Source organism: Lontra canadensis, unplaced genomic scaffold (genome assembly GCF_010015895.1).
Source record: "Lontra canadensis isolate GAN:19392208 unplaced genomic scaffold, GSC_riverotter_1.0 scaffold82, whole genome shotgun sequence".
NCBI lineage: Eukaryota > Metazoa > Chordata > Mammalia > Carnivora > Mustelidae > Lontra > Lontra canadensis.
This window is the reverse complement of record NW_022631076.1, coordinates 8,672,791-8,695,006: the sequence shown is the minus strand read 5'-3', so window position 1 is coordinate 8,695,006 and position 22,216 is coordinate 8,672,791. Positions and strand designations below refer to the sequence as shown.

The 22,216-nt window shown below is 39.8% G+C and overlaps 1 protein-coding gene across 2 annotated transcripts in view; it reads right to left on the bottom strand.

Moving 5' to 3' along the window:
* The window catches only part of DYM (dymeclin), a 338,342-nt gene that overhangs the window by 157,617 nt on the left and 158,509 nt on the right, over positions 1-22,216 (bottom strand). The window lies entirely within an intron of this gene.

The following is a 22,216-nucleotide window of genomic DNA, read 5'->3' as shown; positions in this document are numbered from 1 at the left end:
TCTGCTGATATAAAAAATCTTCCCATAAGATCTTTCATCCTAAACTAGCTACTTATTTTGGGGTATATATGCATCAATAAAGACCTAAAATGTAAACTCGTGGAGGAGCTTAAAAGATAGCCAATTATTTTAGGTAGAAATTTCACAATGTTTTTGTCAAATTACTTGCTTCCTGTCTCTAAAACATTTGTTATAATCACATATAAATTTGGTAGTATCTATAGAACTAGTCATATGTTCCTTTAGGAACATACTTTATTTCCAAGAATGTTTTGAAAACTTCCAACTTGTCTCTGATGACTTGATCACAGTTCACTTAATAAAATCTCATTCTCCTCTTTTTACAGAAATCAAAGTAGTTAAAAGCACTGATCTTCATACACTACCAAAGTAAAGGAGACACAGCACTTGAAAATAATTTAAAGTTCTGAAAGCAGTAACAGGTCATACGTACCAGATATCTAAATATTAGTTAGACTAAGCAGATGGACACTTACATGGTACTCATTAAGTATACCACTGTCCCTTGTCTTAAAGATGATGTGACAATCTGTATTTATAGGTTTGGATAAGCAAGATCTGCATTCCCTCCTAAGTGGCATATGTATACCAAAAATGTCTTTGACTTTGGACAAAGCAACTATTTGAAAAGAACGTTGTTGTGGCTTCCCATTACAGACATTTGCTCTGCAAATGCCCAATAAGGCCATGTAGCAACGTACAGCTGGCTGGGTTCCCAGCAGTGCACAGTTATGCTATATGGCTTGAAGTTGTACTTCCATGTGTTAATAGCATGTTGCTGTCTGCTCTACTTGTGGTCTCATAAGATGGTCTAAAAATCTACAAACACAGACATTCATTCCAAGTTCCCTGCTAACATTTTCATGACCTGAGAGTGAGGAGGAGGGGAACACTGATGGGCATTTCATAAGGAAGGAAAATTTACTTGGTAAGAATTTCTTGATTGGATTTGTTTAAAATTATATATTAAAAGGAGCATTTCAATATGTTATTATGCTCCTCCTTGTGCCAAGGGAAGTGGTGGACTGACAGAGCACCCATTAAGATTACGACTCCCACAGATGCCAAATTGGTTCCAGTGGGGGTGGAGTTGATTGAAGGGGGGAAAAAAAAAAGCACATGTTCATTACAGAATTAGCTATCAAAGAACTCAGCCTGAAAGTTAAAATTATCTTTATACATCATCTGGAGACATGTTCAAAAATTAAAAGACATGTTTTTAAAAATCTGGACTTTGGGGGACATTAATGATGACTATACACTAGATTCAGAAGTGTTCCTCAGTCCACACACATCTGTCTACACGGAGTAATTTGGGGTGTAAACACTAAGAATGTAATGGAAAAACTGGGTTCACAAATAAATAGCTATAAAATAGCATATTTAGCACATTTTATGACCATCAAAAAGCTCGCTCGCTTCTAAAGTATTTATATTTTTACAAACTCCCTCTTGACAAAAAGGCATGAAAGGATTTACAACCATTGTAAAATTCTCCTGAACAATCTGAGTTCTGAGTCTTGATTTTTCAATACACATGCCGCAAGTATTAGATCAGGGGGGTTAGATAATCTGGAGCCATGAAAAAAGCCCAATTCTGCTGAGACTGATAAAATATTTATGTCACATCCTTTCTATAGTAGAGCAGGAAAACATACACCCCAGATAGAGTGCTCTCCAATCAGAAGAGTTGAAAATCTATTAAGGTCATTAAAAATCTGGACAAGTCTTCTTATATCGAAGTTATGCTAATAACTCATCATCAGGAGACCATCTCAGAGTTGTTTTTCGGCTGTGGTCATGGATGTACGCTGTAACAGCCACACTCTCTCACCCACATGGGTGTGGTGACACACACACTGAACCCACATCGGCGAGCTAGCGGCAAAGATTCTGGGTGCTGTTACAGGAATGCGGTCATCATGAAACTGAAGCTCACTGGCGTAGGCGGGTGGAGATGAAAAGCCTGACGTTGGTCCCAGTAGCTCAAGCTCTCATCAGCTTAACTACAGTACAAGCCTGCCTACCACAGTAACTGACGGACTCACCAGGACACCTCTCTGGGTGGGGAAAGGACAGGCCACACCTTCTTTTGCCCCCAAGTCTTTGCACCTGCTGACAACTATCTGGAGATGTTCATTCCATCTCCTTCCTTCTGGCAACCCTGTCCATCTCCATTCTCCAAGTGCGACTCTTCTGAGGCTTTCCCTGACTGCTTCAGACACATCTAGAGCTGTCCCTTCTAGATTTCCATTGTGCCTTACACTTACTGCCAATATACAACTTAACAAAATGCTCTTACAAGCGTCTTTATATCTGTCTCCCTTTTCAACCATAATCTCTTTGAGGGAAGATCCTGAATTTTTACTCTGCTTTTCCTAGCACCCAGCACAAAGGCTGGCTTTAAGAAAGCACGATATTAATTCACTAGAGAAAAGCTGACAAAAATTAATGTTCCACATCCAATGATCCACGAGTTACCTTGTTTTGGGAAGTTTTCATGCATTTATGCTACACTGACAATCCCACCTCAGGCTGGGCTGGGAGAGTCGTAAACATAAAATTACATCCTTCCTTAGGAGTGAGCAAAGGCCTATAAATCATTGGGAATAGGAACTCACACAAGTTCCTAAGGCCTAAGTTTCTCTAAACTGCTAATTTTTTTTTTTTTTTTAAATCTTCAAAGAAGGGGCGCCTGGGTGGCTCAGTGGGTTAAGTCCTCTGCCTTCGGCTCAGGACATGATCCCAGGGTCCTGGGATCAAGCCCCGCATCGGGCTCTCTGCTCAGCAGGGAGCCTGCTTCCCCCCTCTCTCTTCTGCCTGCCTCTCTGCCTACTTGTGATCTCTATCAAATAAATAAATAAATAAAAATCTTTTAAAACAAACAAACAAATACATAAATAAATCTTCAAAGAAGTCTAGGATTTGTCCACTTTTCAGAAGTGGAAAAGAACCAATTGTCTTAATCACCTCTACCCTCCAACCAAACAAACAGTTCTTATTTTCATTGCACGTTACAACTGCATATACTTACTAAGTGGCCAAATAAATCTAGGGCACTAAGAGATAAAAGAAGAAGAGTATAAAGAATTAAGTATGAGAAGAAAAATAAGTAGGTAGCATGGGTTGAAATGTATCATGCAAAAGATATGTGGAAGCCAGCACTGCAGGCCCTCACCTTCTTGAGAGATGGGCTTGTCACACCTACTTAATTAAGATGAGGTTATTCTGGAGCAGGGTGGGCACTTGATCCAATATGACTGGCATCCTTAGGAGAAGTAGCAGAAACACACAGAGAAGATGACCATGGGACAAAGGAAGCAGAGACTGGAGCAAGACATCCACAAGCCAAGGACGCTGAGGACTGCCAGCAAACACCATAAGCTAGATGAGGAAAGGAAGGCTTCTGCTATAGGTTTCAGGGGAAGCGTGGCCCAATTTGGGACATCTACCCTCCAGAACTGTGAGACAATAAATTTCTGTTGTTTTAAGCTCCTGGTCTGGGATCATTTGTTACAGCAGCCCCAGGAAACGAATACAGTGGAAAAGATGTGTCCATTCTGTTGGCAATGACATGGCCATGACGAGGTGCAGCCATCACAACCCCTTCCCCGTGGAGAGAGGGGAGTGGACTAGAAGATAAAGAAATGGAGAGGAGGACTTAACCGCAGAGGTGGGAATAGCAGTGACGGGGAGGCCTTTCCGCCTGCTTCAATTTTATCATCATTTAAAATGGAGGACTCCAAACCGGAAGAAGACGGAAAGGTCACCCAGCAGTTCTCAAGCACTTCCTGCGGCCAGAATACCAACAGCTGCCCTCCCCTTTCAGTTTAGGCTCTACCGGCCCTTTCTCTCCACTCTAGAAAGCACACGTGCAAGCAAGAACATTGAAGGGACATTTCAGGGCTAACTTTGGATCCACTCTCATTTATTCTATAAAAGGAACAATGACCTCATAATTAGACACAAATTACCTTCAAGTTACCTCAGACCTTAAAGACGACTTCTCCTGACCCACCAATTCACGAGGCTCTGCTGTGCCTTCCCTCATCCAGTCTTCATTTTCACTGTTCTCAAAGTCCCTAGCGTGTTCATTCACTTGCCTATTATCTGTGTTCCTACTCAGCAACCCCCAAACATCTTCCTACGGGGCAGGAAGGGAGGAGGAGAGTCAACTGATTACAGCACAGCATCACGTTAAAGATATCGCAGGGGGCGGGGTGAATGGCAGTGGGGAGGAGGAGACAGGAAAAAAGGATTTCAGAGGACATGACACCTAGGCTAGGAGCTGAGAGATGAACAGGATAAAGACAAAAATATCGTCTCTGACCTAGTGACATTTATGAAGAATAGTATTAGAGTAGAAGCAGAAGCAGGTTTTTCAAAAAGGCTCCCAAACTCTCAGATTCAGGCCACAGATTTTAAGTCTTCTGGAGGTCTTCTTAAAGTCCTTCAGTATTTTCCAAGAACATGTAATATAACTTAGAACAACATAAATAAAGGAACAAAGGGTCCTATCTTTTCTAAAATGGCCAGAATTACACACAAGATATATCAAAATCTGCTGCACAAACATTATTCTCCAGAAAGGAGAGCAATTCTCCCTTCACACTTCAACTGTGTATAGGTGCTGACTTATTTTAAATCCGAGTGATGCTGGCTGCTTTCAGCATAATTTTTCACTTAAAAAATGCTTTGATGCTTATAATCTATCATTTCAACATTAAATTGATTTATAAAGGTAAAAATGTGGCTTTAATAATTTGCAGTTGTGGCTTCTGTGTTTTAGATGGTAATCAACTCAAGACAGACCACCACCAGAGCAGAAATCTGGAGGAGAATGGCAGGGGGAAGGGACAGGATGCTCAAGTCTCCTTCAAGTAATAATGCTGAGGCTCCGAGGTGCAGCTGGAGAGGGTAATGTTTCTCAGTGTCCCTGGACATGTAACGATTAGGTCAACCTCTCAAGAAAGGGGGCACAGAGTTCAAACACTTGACCATTCTGTGATTTTTTTTTAATTAAATTTCTCTTTTACCCATCATTAATTCTTATAAGTGGTAAATAGGAAGGACATTATTGGTGACAGACTCATCTCCATAAATTCCATTAAAAAAAAAATCAACTGCTAGTGTGTGCAGATTCAGTGGAGAAAGGATGATCTTTTTGACAAATGTTGCTGGGCTAATTATATACCCAAGTGCAAAAATGTGAACGTTAATTCATACTTTGTAACACAGACAAAAATTAACTCAAAATGAATTACAGACTTAATGCTAAGAGTTATAACTATAAAACGTCTAGAAAACAAAGGAGAAAAATTTTGTGGGCCTGGGTGAGGCAGAAGAGATTTTAAATACCAGAAGCATGATTTGTAAAAGAAAAAACTGGACATTCGGATGTCATCAAAATAAAAAATACCTGTTCTTTGAAGGATGTCGTTAAAAGAAAAGACAAGCCGTGACTGGTAGATATAGCTTCACAAAACACACACCTGTAAAAAGGACTTGTATTCAAAATAAATAAAGAATTCTCGAGTGGGGGGGGAGATGGGCAGAACAGGTGATGGGGATCAAGGAGGGCACTCATCAGGATGCGCACAGGGTGATTTATGGAAGTGCTGAACTACTATACTGTACACCTGAAACTAATATTACAATGTATGTTAACTGTACCAGAATTTAAATTAAAAACAAACAACACCAAAAACCAACCAACCAAACAAACAAAAAACAATATACAAAAAGAACTCTCAAAAGCCAAACATAAAAACCCCAAACAATCCAACATAAAAAGGACAAAAAGTATGAACAGACATTTCATGGATGGTAAAAGAGCACAAGATGCTCCACACTATTTATTGGTCATTAGGGAAATGCAAATTAAAAGCATGATATACGATTACACATCTCTTAGAATGACTTTTATAAAAAGACAATACTAATTGTTGGTGAGGATGTGGAGTGACTGAAACTTTCTTACACTGCTAGGAGGAATGCAAAATAGTATAGTCACGGGGCGCCTGGGTGGCTCAGTGGGTTAAAGCCTCTGCCTTCGGCTCAGGTCATGATCCCAGGGTCCTGGGATCGAGCCCCATGTCGGGCTCTCTGCTCCACGGGGAGCCTGCTTCCTCCTCTCTCTCTCTCTGCCTGCCTCTCTGCCTACTTGTGATCTCTGTCTGTCAAATAAATAAATAAAATCTTTAAAAAAAAATAGTATGGTCACTCTGGAAAAGAGTTCGGCAGTTTCTTATAAAGTTGACCATACATGCACCATGAACCCCAAAACGCCATTCCTAGGCATTTACCCAGCAGAAATCAAAACTTACATTAATCCCAAATTCTCTACCCAAATATCTGTAGCAGCTTCATCATAACTGCCTCAAAAGGAAAACAGCCCAAATGTCTTTCGACTGATAAATCAACTGTTTCCCCCTCCGGGGAATATTACTCAGTAATGAAACAAAAGGAATGACACAGACTCCAAAGACGACATTCTGTATGATGTCATTTACATGACAATCTGGAAAAGAAAGAATTACAGGAAGAGAATGGGGTTCAGGGGCTGACAGAGTGTGGCTACAGAAGCGCCAAGGGAATTTTGGGGAGAGGACCCTTTTCTTCATCTCGACTGTGGTGGCAAATACCCGATTCTATGTGTGCGGCAATTCAAAGGACTGTGCGCTAACAAAGGAAAACTTTCTGTGTACAATAGAACAGATTATTTACTGTTCTAAAGAAACAGTAACAACCAACACCTATGGTGAAAGAAGAGACTGTGCTAGTCAGATAGACCAACTGCTTTCAAGGGAGGAAGAAAATCTGGCTACAGATCCTGAGCTCGGCTCCATATACCCTGTTTGAGTCGACCACGTGTCTCAGCAAAAACCTTTCATACTCAGCCCTTTGTAACCTCCGTACACTCCTGAAGTTTCTTCTTTTGTGCCCTCATCAAAAGTTCCTTTTTATTCTCAAAACAGGACTACTATTAGACATCTGGGAACAAAACCAAGTGTTTTGTGCAATGACAGAAACTGAACATCTCACCAAAAATGAACTACCTAGTCAAGTTAGATAGGTTACTGAGAAAAGCTTACCACACCCAAAGTACTACAGCGATGGCTCTTTCCACATCAATCTGTGTATTGGCCCAAAACAAACAAAAGGCTTATTAGAGAAGAATTATTTCTAGAGGTCTTAATGGAAGCCAGAGGAAATAGTCAATGAAACACTAAATATTTAATTCAAAACACTCAGTATACTTGGTTGGTAGCCTGATATATGCCTTATAATTAATAAAACAGACTTTCTCCCTAAGAATCTACATTCTATCTGTTAACAGATAAAACTCTACAGAAGGCAGAGAATGGGAGAGAATAAATAATAGAACCAATTACAAAAACTCAATCTATATGTAGAAATAAATGAAACAGAGAATGCTTCTACATTACAAATATATAAGAAAATGCATAGCATTTAATCAAATGGACCCATTATTTATTATTTTTTTTAAAAAATGACTTCACTCGTGACACTAAAATACTATTATTCTACTGTGTGATGTCCATCTTTTAGATGGATATAATACCTTGAATAAGACATCACATTTTGAGAAGTTTGAAGACCTTAAGATCAACCTCATAATTCCATTATTTAGAGAAGTATCGTCTAATTTTCCCGAGTTACTTATGCATATTGCTAAAGATAGAAACATGTACATAAAGCAGTGGTGCCCTTTTTCCACATGCAATCTGACATGAAAGTGGAATATTTAGGGGATCATAGCAGAGGAAAGCTGCTCCAGGAGCATTGAGGGTCCTGGGAGCCCTGGTTGCTCACGTTGCCACCACCAAGGATGATATGAAATCTAGAGGAGAACAAAACACAAACTGCAAAGCCATAATCACCCAATCCTGAACGTGGGAGGGAATGTACTTAACTTTTCATCAGTCTCTTCTACGGCGCCTCTGAAGCTGAGTCGCCAGTGTCCTATTAGTCCTTTCCCCAGTGAAGCCGATACACAGGCCAGAGCCGCACTGTTCTATGTGAGACACTGAAATGTACAAACCAGCTACTGCTCCCCTTCTGGTTATTGACAACCACATGCTCACTTGGCACAACCAAACAGAGTGGGGCAGATCTATCTGCGTCTGGTTCCTCTAAATCAGTGACCCCTCTAGGTCCAGCTCAAATGACACAGCCACTCAAATGCCTCATGCTGTACTAGCACTAGAGCTGAAAGATTACCAGAAGAACCTCACTCAAAGTCTTCGGACTGCAAAACTAATGAGTCTGCCCTGAAGAGGCCCACTTTGAACAAAAACTGATAGTGCCCACGGCGCCTGGGTGGCTCAGTCATTAAGCGTCTGCCTTTAGCTCAGGTCACAGTCCCAGGGTCCTGGGATGGAGGCCTGCATCAGGCTCCCTGCTTGGCAGGAGGCCTCCTTCTCCCTCTCCCACTGCTCCCCCTGCTTGTGTTCCTTGTCTTGTATCTGTCAAGTAAATAGATAAAATCTTAAAAAAAAAATTGATAGTGCCTGATCTGATTTTAATTCTGCTAACAGGAAAAGTAAGACGTGGCAGACCAGAAAATTCCAGAAGCAAACACTCGTTGATAAAAAATAAAAAAATTCTTCTTACAGTGACAGGTAGTTCTATCTACTTCCCCGAATCCTTCTTCTTTGCCAGCCCAATGATGTTTTTAGTTACAAATGTGATTTCGCTTTCCCCTACCTTTACCTGCTGAAATGTTATTCACCTTTTAGGGTCTTGATTAAATTTATCCTAGGTTAGAATCACCCCTTCATTCTATGTACCTATGGCATTCTGTACAACTTCTCATTTTCTGCCTTGTATTACAGCTGGCCACATAGAAATTCTACTGGATTCAAACATAATTTATTCCTAAACTGTATTTTCATCTTTTCCTTAGGCAGAGAAGAAACTTTGATGTTGTAGGCATTAAAGACCCAGATAATACAAAAATGGATGGACTGGTTATACACTGTTTCTAGCTGGAATTCGATATAATACCCCAACAAGAAACTTTTAACAGTTGGATTAAAAAAAAAAAAAGTCCACTGTAGCTTTATAAAATTGCTTCTCTTACTCCAAATATCATACGGGTAGAAACATTTTTATTCATTCCAAAAATATTTACTAAAACTTACTCTGTAAAAACACTGTGCCAGGTACACAAGAGTAGAAAAATAAACCCAGGCCAGACTAAGTTGAGCAACATAATATACTGAAGGATTTCTCTGCAGTCCGCCCCTAAGGGCCTTGACCTTCCCAGAAAGCCATGCGACCCCACTCCCACAGTCCATGGTTGTACTATTGCAATCCCCTCTAGTTTCTTGTTTTCCAGTGATTAGCAAAATGTACTTGGTAGGGGAGGGGCTATCTGTCTTCCAGTGATCCATTTCTCTACTAACAGACTTTTAGTGAGCACATGTGGCAGCAAATAAAAACTACATTTCTCAGCTTCACTGCTGCTAAATGTGGTCACATGATGAAGTTCTGGCCTACCAGACTTAAGTGTTTCATCGCAGCTTCTGGGCATATTCCTTAAGAGTCACCTGGTGCTTTGTCTTGCTTTTTACTCTTTGTCCCCTCCTATCTTATGGCTTGAACTTAGATGCTGACTAGGGCCATAACAACAAAAATCAGACTCCAAGGATGGTGGAGGCATACCAAAAGGAATTTCCCCAAAGGTGTCCATGCCCCAATCCCTGGAATCAATGAATGATACAAGTCAAAAGGGAACTCGCAGATGGAATTAAGACTACAGATCTTAAAATAGCTAATCCTGAACTATCCAGATGTGTACAGACTAATCATATGAGCCCTTTCAAGCACACAACTCCCTCTGGCTAGAGTCAGATGTGGCAAAAGGATAAGTCAGAGTGCTTCCAAGCATGAGAATCACTGGATGTGCCACTGGGCTTTAAGATGTAGGAATCCATGTACAAGAACCAGAGAGAGGCTTCTAGAAGCTAAGGGAAGTTCCCCAGCTGAGTGCCAGAAAGGTAAAGGTGACCTCATTTCCACAATCACAAGGAACCGAATTCTGTCAACAACCTGGAATCTAGAAGGAGATTCTTCCCAGAGCCTTCTGATAATAGCCCAGCAGGGCCAACAACTTGGTTTCAGCTTTGTGAAACGTGCAGCAGACACCAGCTGAGCCACAGAACTATGTAATAATACATTTAGGTTGCTTTAGGCCGTTTAGTTGGTGATGATTTGTTTTAGCAGCTAAAGGAAACTAGCACTTACTGGAGCAGAACCTCCATCAGCCCTTGAAGGCATGCTCTGGACTTCTACTGGGAGAAAAATAAAATTCTTTCTTTTTTAAACTACTAGAATTGTCAGTTTTTTTCAATTACTCACAGTTGAACCTAAATTTGACTGATACACTTGATGAAATCCTTTGAACATAGCACAGTATCATCATCACCAATATCTAAAGAATAACAGAAGCAAAAGTGAAATACTATTTCAAGCTGTGGACACTTTATAGACATATATATGTAATGACAATAGTTCGCTTTTAAAAAGACTATTTTTACTTTCTCAGTTGCAACAGAGAGATTGCGTGTTATATAACACTTAGCATGTGACCCAATTTTAAGAAAGTCTTTAGAAAATGGTGTCAGTTTGCATCACTACCAGTGTCTAGACCAGTCAGGATTAGTAATTACTCACTGGATACAATAAGGTCAGTTTACATCCGCAAAAGAGATGTAAATGGTTTGGAAGGAACGAAAAAGCATAATTTCAAGCAAGCACTACATGTCACTGTGAAAGAAAAAAAACAGGGCTTAAAAAATGCCTAAAATCTTTCAATCATTACAAAATATTCCATTTCATGACTGCAATATAAAAACATACTAGAAAACCCTCACACCACCTTTCTTCTTCATAAGGAATCAAAGACTTCTGCAAACAACATTTCAAGCTAATTCAATCTTCATTTTAACATGAAACATTTGATTTCTAGATATGTAAGGAATGCAACACTTGTGTCAAATATTTAATAATTTAGTTAAACATTTTTGGTTTTGTTCTAGAATCTTTTATTCACACTTCAGGTGTCGCTTTTGGATAATCTAAAAAATTAAAACTTTTAATGCCTATCAGAAAGGATTTCAGTTCTCCCTTCATGTGAAGGTGGTCTGTGAAATATCCATTAATACATAAATGAAAAAAAATAAATAAACAGCCATTTTCAGTCATGTTATTTGTATTTTAGAACTACTTTGGTTTGATCAAGTATACCCAATTTTAAGAACCAGTATGTGGAAAGAAGAAATTGATTTACAAATGGTGAGACTCAGGAAGGAAAAGAGAAATGAATTCTGTGAATTATAACAATGAATAAGCAGCAAAAACAAAGCCTTTTAAAAATAATCATGTAAGTAGGTGGGAGAAGGTGAAGTGTGCACCCCAAAAGGCAACTACCAAGGGCTGGGCCCCTGAGGTGGTGGATGGACACAGCTGCAACCCCACATACACCCAGTGGGGTCAGATCAGTCCAATCAGGTCTTCTCTTAGTTAATATCACTTAGCAAGGGGAACCGAGGAAGCAGCGGTCAACCATTTGACCTTGCTCTCCCCTGACCCGGAAACAATTCTCCTTGCTGCCTAATGAAATACAAGACACACCTGAGATTTAGGGGCAGTGACGCTAGATTCGTGTCCTTGCAGAGAATTCTCCTGCAGCGGCTCACTTGGGATATCCTCACGCTAAACAATATCAAGCAAGTTATCCATAAGAGTCTTCTATTGTGAATCCAGGGATCACTTGAAGGGACAGCACCAAAAGGACAAGTTACAAACAAATGCCTGGGAGGGGTTTTGAGGCTCGTGAATAAGGAACATGACGTAATGGTCACTCAGAATCATGTCTACCATTTTTCCCAAGCTCTGTATTTAGAGAAATGGAGGGTTGGCTAATGCTTCAATTTGTTAAACATTGTTCTAAATGGTTTCCATACTGTTACTGAATCCTCACAACAATGCTACAAAATAGAAACTATTATTTCCCACATTTTATTTAATTTGAACAGCTAGCAAGAAGCAGAGGCAGGTCTCGCTCTGCCTATAACAACTTTCATACACTGACTCTCCTACACACACAAGAATTTTCTTTCCAGAGCTGTATGTATACATATGTGCAAAAAACGTCCAAATACATGACGTTATTTATTGGATAAATCAATGATATTTCAAAGCCATGCTATGAAACTCTCTCTCCCACCACAGGTGATACACAAACAAAAATGCTTACAAAATTATATACGCTATAGCCTGCTTTTTTTTTTTTTAACATATACATACATATGAATAGAAAATCATCTGGACTGTTACATACTAACGCATTAGTCTAAGGATTACTCAGAAGTGGGAACTATGGTTGTCTTCAAGCTTGGCTGTATTTTTGTAATGAGTCTGTGCTGCCCCCCCCCCTTTTTTTTTTAAAGGCAGGCTCCATGCCCAACGTGGGGCTTGAACTCACAACCCTGAGATCAAGACCTGAGCTGAGATCAAGAGGCAGATGCTTAACGGACTGAACCACCCAGGTGCCCCAGATCCATGTTGCTTTTTTTAACCAAACTATTATTTTTGCATAATCATTTATTCTACAATTATTACTTAGGTGCCAGGCACTGTTATAGGTACTCGGGATACATTCATGAGGACAAAGATTCCTATCCCTCTGGTGCTTATGTGGTTAGAAAAGAGAAACACAGGCAGTGAAAAGTCTTGCTTTGCTCTCACCCCATAACCATTTTAGTCAGTTTCTTGTGTATCCTTCCAGATTTTTTCCATGTGAATAAGGACAAATACAAACAATATTATTCCTCCCAACTTAACAATCATGAACTACACATACTCTTCCCTGCCTTCCTTTCTTCGTGTGTCTCAGAGCCTATTAGTACCCGTACTTTGTTATTTAGCTGAACACTGTCTACTGGGTCAGTGCAGCACATTTATTCAAGTAAATCTCTACTGGGGCGCCAGGGTGGCTCAGTCATTAAGCGTCTGCCTTCAGCTTAGGTCATGATTCCCAGGTTCTGGGATTGAGCCCCACATTGGGCTCCCTATTCAGCGGGAAGCCTGCTTCTCCCTCTCCCACTCCCCTTCCTTGTGCTCCCTCTCTCACTGTCTCTCTCCTTCTCTGTGTCAAATAAATAAATAAAATCTTTTTATAAATAAATAAATAAATAAATAAATAAATCTCTACTAATGAGATACTTGAGTTGCTTCTACCCTTCTGCTGTTATTAAAAAATACTGCTCAAATAAACTTGTATACTGTCATTTTGCACAAATACAGGTATGACAGTAGGGTCAAGGAATAATGTATTTGGAATTTGGATAGACAGTACCACATGGGTCTTCAAAGGAGTTGTACCAATTTATAGTCCCATAGTCTGGATATAACTGCACAAAGATTTTTCTAATCCAATACATAAAAATGTAATCTCGGGGAAGTTTTAAATTGTACTTTTCTCATTAGAGTAAAACTGAGCACTTTAAATATATTTAAGGGTTACCTGATTCCCTTTCATATAACTTTAAAAAATCCTAATTTTTGTGAATAGGTGATCTTGAGGCAAATTGGTACCTTCAGGGTGTCTAGATGCAGCTATGGGCCTGGCTTCAATTCAAGTAGGTATTATTTTTCCTCTTTTGAGAAAATGTCAGGAAAGTGAATAGCCAGGATTAGACTATGTGGACAGTAACTGTGTCTTACTAGTTCCTCTATGTCTAGCCAAAAGGCCTGGTGCTCCCTAGGTGTCCAATCAAACATCTGCGAAGTAAAGAAGGCACCAAGAAAATATTTTCTTTGGAAGTTTATAGCACAACAGCACCACCAAGGGGAGCTTCAGCTCAAGCATTCCCCCCATCGAATTTCCTGCAGCCAGATCCTAAGCCACAGCAAACACATCATCAAATTGCAGACAGTAAGACTGCTGTATAAACGCTCCTTGCAAACCATCTCTGGGTTCCGCCCTCCAGATTTAATGGTGCCCTTCACCTCCCTGTACAGAACATCTGGGGCTGCCGCTGTCAGAGCGAACGTGCGGCCAGTCACACTGCCACAGGATAACCCTGCTCTATGTTTTCTCAGCCCAAAGGCAAGATCAGGCCAATATCAACCAGTCAGGTGACCAGCAAGGGCAGCGACGTGAGCATTCACAGGCCAGGAGCTCTGCCCGCTTACTCCAAGTAAAGGCACCATGACTGGAAAGTGGGCATTTCCTTCGGAACAAAAGAAACTGAACACAGGCAAAAATCAAGGGAGAGGACGTCTACGTCAGACGCAGATTAAGCAAGTAAAAAAAAAAAAATGCAAAGATAGCATTTGAATGAATTCAGCTGAATTTTCTATTTTGAAGAGAAATAAAAACATTGATCTTAAGCCTAGAATTTAAGACTGAAAGTAGTCATTCATTTTTCCCAGCCACACTGGGGAATAATTTATGATGGCCCTGTGACAGGTAGAACCCAAAGATGGCTACAAAGGAACCGAGCCTCTCTGTGTTTATGTCCTTTTGTGGTCACCTTCTTTTGAATCCGGGCTGGTCCCGAGACCTGCTTTTGATAGATAAAATGTGGTAAAAGTGATTTTCTGGGATAGATGAGGTAGGTCAGTTTCTGTCACTCTTGGGATGTTTCTCCTTTTTTTAAATTTAATTATAGTCGACATAAATATATTACTTTCAGGTATACAACACAATGATTTGGTATTTAGGGGATGTTTCCTCTTGTGAGAAGACCAAGCTGGCATGGAAAAGAATGAGCGGCTCTAGTCAACATCTCGACAGGAACCCCTCTCCCAACCCCCCACCCCCCAGCTAACAGCTGGCATCCACTATCAGTCATGAGCCGGGGCTGCACTGGACATCCAGCCCAGCAGCTGTCTAGCTACAAGTGTGTAATGTAAGACACTTTAAGCGAGCATCACTCAGCTAAGCAATTGCTCCACAGCACTGTGAGACGGAATTCTAAATCATTGTTTTAAGCAGCTAACTTTTGGGGTGGTTTGTTACACAGCCATAAACAACCAAAACATATTTTATAGCCACGCCCAAGCAAGATGAGCAATGAATTTATCAATTTAGTACAGTAACATTCCCAGCTTCTGACTTTTAAAGGAAGAGACCAGGCCCTCTTAATGGGGAATAAACATGATTTATGTATTCTGTATATCCCCTTTCCCTTCCAACCCCTTGATAACTATGTTCTCAATAAATATTTATTAAATGGAAGCATGAATAATACAAAATAGCTAACTATTGATTATATCTATGGAAGGAAGTAAGAGTATAATTAATTCGGAAATAGCAGATATTTAAAAGTATATACGATGAACTCTGTAATACAGAAACGTTCATATTCACTCCTATACCCCATCCTCTGAAAGGGTAGGAGCAATGGTTCTTAATCTCAGAGCCCCTTTAGACTCCTAAAAAAATTATTGAGGACCCAAAAGCTTTCCATGTCAAGATTATACCTATAAGAATTAACTAGAATAAAAATAAAAAATGAGAAATATAAGAAATATTTAATTCATTTAAATCTAATAGTTAACACATTACATGTTAATATAAATAACATTTAATAAAAAATAACTCCTTTTGAAAACAAAACAAAATGTCTGAAGAGTAACACCACTTTCTATTTCTGAAAATCTTTTTACTGTCTGGCTTAACAGAAAACAGATCCTCATTCCTGCTTCTTAAGTCAATCTTGTTTTAGTTAAAGCATACTAAGAAAATGCAGTCTTAGACTATACATACTTGGAAAAGGCAGGACTTTTTTTTTTTAGATTTTATTTATTTGAGAGAGAGAGAGAGAGAAAGAGCGAGCACACATGAGCACAAGCAGGGAGAGGGGCATGGGAGAGAGAGAGACAGACTCCATGCTGAGCAGGGTCCACGGACCCTGAATCATGACCTGAGCCAAAGGCAGACGCTTAACCAACTAAGCCACCCAGCCACCTAGTGCTGGAGGACTATTTTAATGTCCTTTCCAGAAAATTGTACATATTCTGCTTAGATACTATAATAAAATTCAAGTGGTAGTTTCTTAAAGATTAGTTAAAATATGGAATCAGAAACAGTAACAGAAGATTTTTTTGAGTCTTTTGCATTAAGACTCATTGGTCTCTTTGTACATTCAATGAATCTTTTCACCCATGCTTAATTTTGTAACTTCATGCTTTGGCCATCTGAAAAATACTGGTTTGCTGAGTTATACAGAGCTCACAAATATTGATACATTTCATCACACAATAGCCCAAATTGCCACACTTACCATCATCTTGGATCTCATCACAAATGTCTTTAATTATTGGGAAGCTGTCAAACCTGTGACCCCAATATGAGTTTTTTAAAATTCTAATTTTTGCTTGTAAGTTCCAATTTTATCACTGGCAACCAACACTAGTGGTTGTTTTCTCTGAAGCGACAGGCTCCTTTTATTCACTTTTACAAAAATGTCTGCCAAGTCTAAATAACCACAGACTGTCACTCATTCTTTAACATAAAAATGGTATCTTGTCCCAAAAGTGGCTAGTTTAGTTCACAACACAGACACTCACATTCCGTAAGACAACCACAACATCTCAATCTTAGTGGTAGAAGTGCTTTATGTCTATCAGTTTTACCACACAAAATATCTCAAAGACATGTATCCAAAGGTCAAGATTTATCACAACTAATCAGTTTTACTATGTCACCAAGGACATAAAATAAGAGTGGTTTTCACCCCTTTCACTGCAAGTATGTGGTTGTAAAAAATACAGGGAGTACTGGTACAATTCATGGCCATTTGCCCTGACTTGTTGTACCCCAACTTTGCTTCTATGATTACTGGTTCAAAATGTCAGCACAGTGGAAATGCCAAATGACACCTTATTATAGAAATAGCTTAGACCCCAGGGAACCTGTGTGGTCTGTGGACCATACCTTGAGAACCTCTGCATTGGTGTGAGCCAAGAAAGAAGACCATGGAAACTCTACAGAGTGGACATTCGACTCTTTGCTACCAGAAAATCTGAGTTTAATGTGCTTGACACCTGTTCCTCCTCTCCTATAGTTGTCAATGCCAGATAGGCCATAAAGAGAAGCACGAACACTTTTGGGCTCGGGTCACACCTGGATTCCAATTTCAGCTCCATCGCAGCAGGCGGAGGAGTGTGGTGACTCACATGAATCGCCAATGACTGGCAGCATCTGATACGTGGCAGACATATAGAAAATATTTGATACATGATTAAATGATCCCCAAATACCTACCCTTGTTTTATTTTATTTTTATTTTCAAGATTTTATTTACTTATTTGTCAGAGAGAGAGAGAGCACAAGCAGGTAGAGGCAGAGAGAGAAGCAGGCTCCCCACTGAGTGAGGAGCCCGATGTGGGACTCAATCCCAGGACCCTGGAATCACAACCTGAGCCCAGGGCAGCCACTTAACCAACTGAGCCACCCAGGTGTCCCTCTATCCTTATTTTAAAACAATCACATATCACGTTATAAAATATTCTGTGAAGAATCAGGATATGTTTTGAATCTCAGTGACTGAGTGGTTCTAAGTGAGAAATTTAGAACGATGTATTAAGGTACCATTATTATGTTAAGTAAGTAATGTACAATGTTCTTATGCTTCAATGTGATCTTGTCTGACTAATAAAGGTAAGAAAAGAGGCACGTTTTAGATGGAAAAACAACACTAATGGCCATGTCATATCGGGTTCCTACAGATGTTCATCTTAATTTATGGTCCTCAAACCCGGAAAGCCCCTCAGATCTTTTTTAAACAGGATTCCTAAGTAAGTGTAATTTTGCCATCAATTAACTCCTCTCCTACGTGGTTAGAAAGGTTTTGGCTATGTGCCATCCTTGGGTAAAACTGTCACTCATCTTGTTCTCCACAGGGAGATTCTCTCATTGAACCCCAAGTGACAAAGCTTGCGAGATGATAGGAGCTGTCTGAGACCCCACAATTCACACTCCAATCTTCTCAGCTGCTACTAGAAGATCGGCAATGGTTTCTTAAAAACAAGGGGATCACAGGCTTAGAAAGGTTGACAGCAATCCCAATATTGTCACTGTCCAGCAAGGTGATCTTAGATAAATTATTTCTCTGAGATTTAACTTCTTCTCTATAAAATGGAAACAGCAACACCCGTACATCAGATAACACAAACAACACTGTACAGGGCCCAGTACGTAGCGCATGGCAGAGACCAACTGTACAAAAACCCTGAAGTGGTCGTCCATATGGCATGCTGTTTCTACCTCACCAGTCGCCAGGAGATTTTAACTGTTTCAATCCAATTAAAGTGTCAGAATGTCATCATTCAAATACCTCCTGAGCCACCAGGAACAAGGCCTGCTGCTGTCTGTCCTTTAACCAGGAAGATTAAGCACCTGGTGATTGCTATTCGTAAAGTGATTCACATATAATAACTCATTTATTCCCCCTGACAGCTCTGGGAGGATACGCCCAGTTATAAAAGAGGAAACTGAGGCATTTTAAACAAATGCACCACTGTGACTGCTTGAAGCATTCATTAATGTCTGTGACAGAGAGTACTTCCCTACCCTCCCAGCAGCTACCTTTCCTCACCTCTCTCTTCCTCCCTTCCAGGAGGCAGTCTCTCCTCCCTTGCGCGGTCCTGTCCCTGCTCCATCGGATTCTGCACGCCCTTCCACTAGACACACGAGTCAAACTCAATCTCCGAAACTTCTGTTCACTCCTATTTCTCCTATTCACACAACCCTTATTTCTTTGTCATGGAAAAGGTGCTTTTTACAAAATGTCCGTGAAGCATGTGCAGTTCACCAAAAGGAAAATGTTTCCTAAGTCACTTTATTTCTCTTATCTGGCCTTACCATTTTCTAACATATCAGGTGTCACACTTATGTGAGAAAAGGGAGGGGGAGAGAAAGAGAGAGAGAATACAGGAGCATAAATGGCATGCCTTTTTTCTCTCTTTTGTTCCGGGAAGAACACTAGGCAAGGAGCTGGGAGACGTGCTTTCTACGTCTGCCTCGGCCACAGCGTTCCCTTGGACTGGTCACATAATACATCTAGGTTTCATTATTTCTGTGTGTAAAACATGCAAACTTATCTTGGTTTCATTATTTCTGTGTGTAAAACATGCAAACTTATCTTGGATGCTCTATAAACGTCCTTCTAAATCGAAAATTTTGTGACTTGTGTTTAAAACCAAGATATTCTGTTTACGTCAAAGCCACTCAAAAACAAGGCTTTCAGGGCCGTGCTAATGATAAAGACACCTGAGCAGGAGATTCATTATGACACATGACAAAGCTGTGGTGGTGAGGCCATTCAATCCTTTACTACTTCTTCTGAGATACATAAATCCAATCCTTCGGCAAGTGACATACGAAATCTAAAATAGTATCCACTAGCTACCTGAATAACACGGTGACAGGTTTTTCCAACTGGCAACAGGAAGGCATAACTAGGCAAAGACTGTAGGGACATAATTTCCCATGGGCCTCTTGAGTTTTTACAAATCTTGAACGCAGAGGCATTGCTGGCCTTGTGCTCTGGACCATATTTCCATGGATGTCTGCAGAGCAAACAGATGTCAAAGGTGGAGACAGTGTCTCCCTCTAGAGTAGAGGGAGGTTTGTTTGCTATCAAATACATTAAAGATGTCTCCATGCAAAGGATGGGCAGGTTTACGTGGAGCCTATAATAAAAGATCGGAGTTTCCGAAGCTCAGGATCCCTCTTCTGTAATGCAACCCACTTGCATGTACTGATGTCACCTGACCTTTGTCACACTGCTCTGTGAGCATGGGGAACCACACAAGAAAATGATACTCTGGCTCCTCCCACTGCTGTGGTTAATAGGCTGTCTCTGACCCAAGAATACTGAGTCTCTACCAGGACCCATGAGGCTGTGGGATCTAATCTGTTAGCTTATAAGCTGGGTAAAAATCTCAGATCCTTTATAGAAGATAGGAATAGGGGCTTAATAATTCATGGCTAAAGGACAAAGTATGAACTCTCCCTATTACCTCTACAGTATGACTACAACATTCTATAAAGCTCTGTGCAAGTTATTTCAATGTTTAATACCCCATGTGACAATTCTGTTCATAAAAGTCTGTACTTCCAAGAGAAATTCAGATAAATGTAGGCCATGCTACTTTAAAAGTTGGCATTTTGAATGGGCCAGCAGTCTAAACCAATTGAAATTAAACCAATTATGAAGTTATCACATGTCCCATCAAGTCTACTGAGACACTCTTATCGTAAAATACTAGCCATCTCTGATAGTTAGAAATTTTCTATTGGAAACACAGATTTTCAACTGGGAGCTACGTGCTCTCAGTGTAACTTCTTAAGAAAAGGCTAAACTAAAAAGCAAACTATGTCAGATTTTAGTTTAGTTACCTTCACAGTAGCACTAACTGCAGGAAGTGCAGGAAGACAGATTTTCAAGGCAAAACAGTTTTCCTTCCTTTCTTGGCTACTGTTATGCCAACATCAAATAAGGATCGGCAAAGTCCAAAGCCACGGAGAAGGTGAAAGTTCTTTATTGCCTGGGCGTTAGGCAAAAACCACTTAATGTTGTCTTTTAAAATAAATCATGTAAGTTTAATAGAAGTACTTCCACTGCAAAACTATTGCTCAGATCTCCTACCAACGTAAAGCATATTCTTGAGAACTCTCTATATTCAGCGAAGTTTTCATTTAGAGAAATATTTGGGAAATACAGGCGATGTGATGATTCTTTGGGCAAGGATTCAGAATCCAGGAATATTAACAGAGTGCAAGAAATTTTTTTGTAGAGATGTCATCCAGATTTATTTTTAGGTTAAAATTATTTTAAAAATGTCATAATACTGTAATAGAAAAAAGAGAGCTGTTAAAGACTTTGCAAGCCTCTGATAACTCTTGCAGCACTCCCATGAAGTGCACATATGCTACTTTAGAGATGGAAAACAGAACTCACCAGGATTTTGGAAGAGAACTGAACTATTTCTTATAACCCTTAATATCATAAAATTCCTCCCCTAAAGAAATAATTTCCTGACTACAATGATATCAGATAATGATAAGCATACAAACTGAATTAAAGATTTGAAAATTAAAACCAGTATGAGTATAAAGTAACAATTTCTAGATACAATGAAGGGCACGAGGCTGAAATTAAAATGTAAAATATCTCAAGGAGAACTTCGGCAGCGGTAGGCACACAGCAAAACTTGGTAATTACTTAAGTGAATTAAAAATAAATTCTAATGTCAAGGATTAGGTGGAAGAAAAATATTAGAGTCAGGGCGGAAAGATACACAGTTCTTGTCCTCTTTTCCACATTCACCTCCCAGGATAGTATCTGCAGGACCTCAACACATCCGTACCTTCCTCAACTAGCAGGTTTAAGAAGGAAAGAAAGAAAGAAAAAAAGATTTTCCACAGTCTTTGCAACTATAACTCTATGTATTTAGCTATACTATTGGAAGGGAGTTGAAATGAGGGGTGAAAGTGGCAAAGGGAATGATCAACAAGGGCTTGGTCTCCTTATGGCAGAGAGCCATCCGTTTAAGAAAACCCCCAGCAGCTTGGATACATGATCCCACGGCGGGTGAATTACTCTCAGAGACAATGCTTCGTGGGTCTCACTCTGCCAGTGCCATGCAAGGAACACAGGCTTTTAATCTGGAACATTCTCCAGTTGTGTTGCACCAACACCCTAAACTATTTAAGCCTTCAGTCTTCTACTAGTCTTAAATATAACAAAAAAGAAATAAGTGGCGAGATACTAATGGTGACAGTTATGAACTTACCATTAAACGGACCTTATTTTAAAAGACAGTCCTCCTGAAATATCAGAACCCAAAGAAATAACCTATAGGCTACTATATTATATATTTGAGTATTTTATGTTGTGTAATATAAATTCATCCCAACAACAAACAGACCATTTGCTTCTTAATATTCTCTTGTATGTTTTTAGTTCAATGTATTGTTTGGTGCAGAAAAAAATATCAACCCATGAAAACGTAATTCAGTGGGGAAAGCAGTGAGGAAGCCTGACGTGGTAAGGTAATAACAGGAAGTATTATTAAAAGCAAACTGTCTATCTTCCTTTGATTCCATGAGCCATCCTGAAAGATCTTTATCTGTCCAAAACACTAGAGC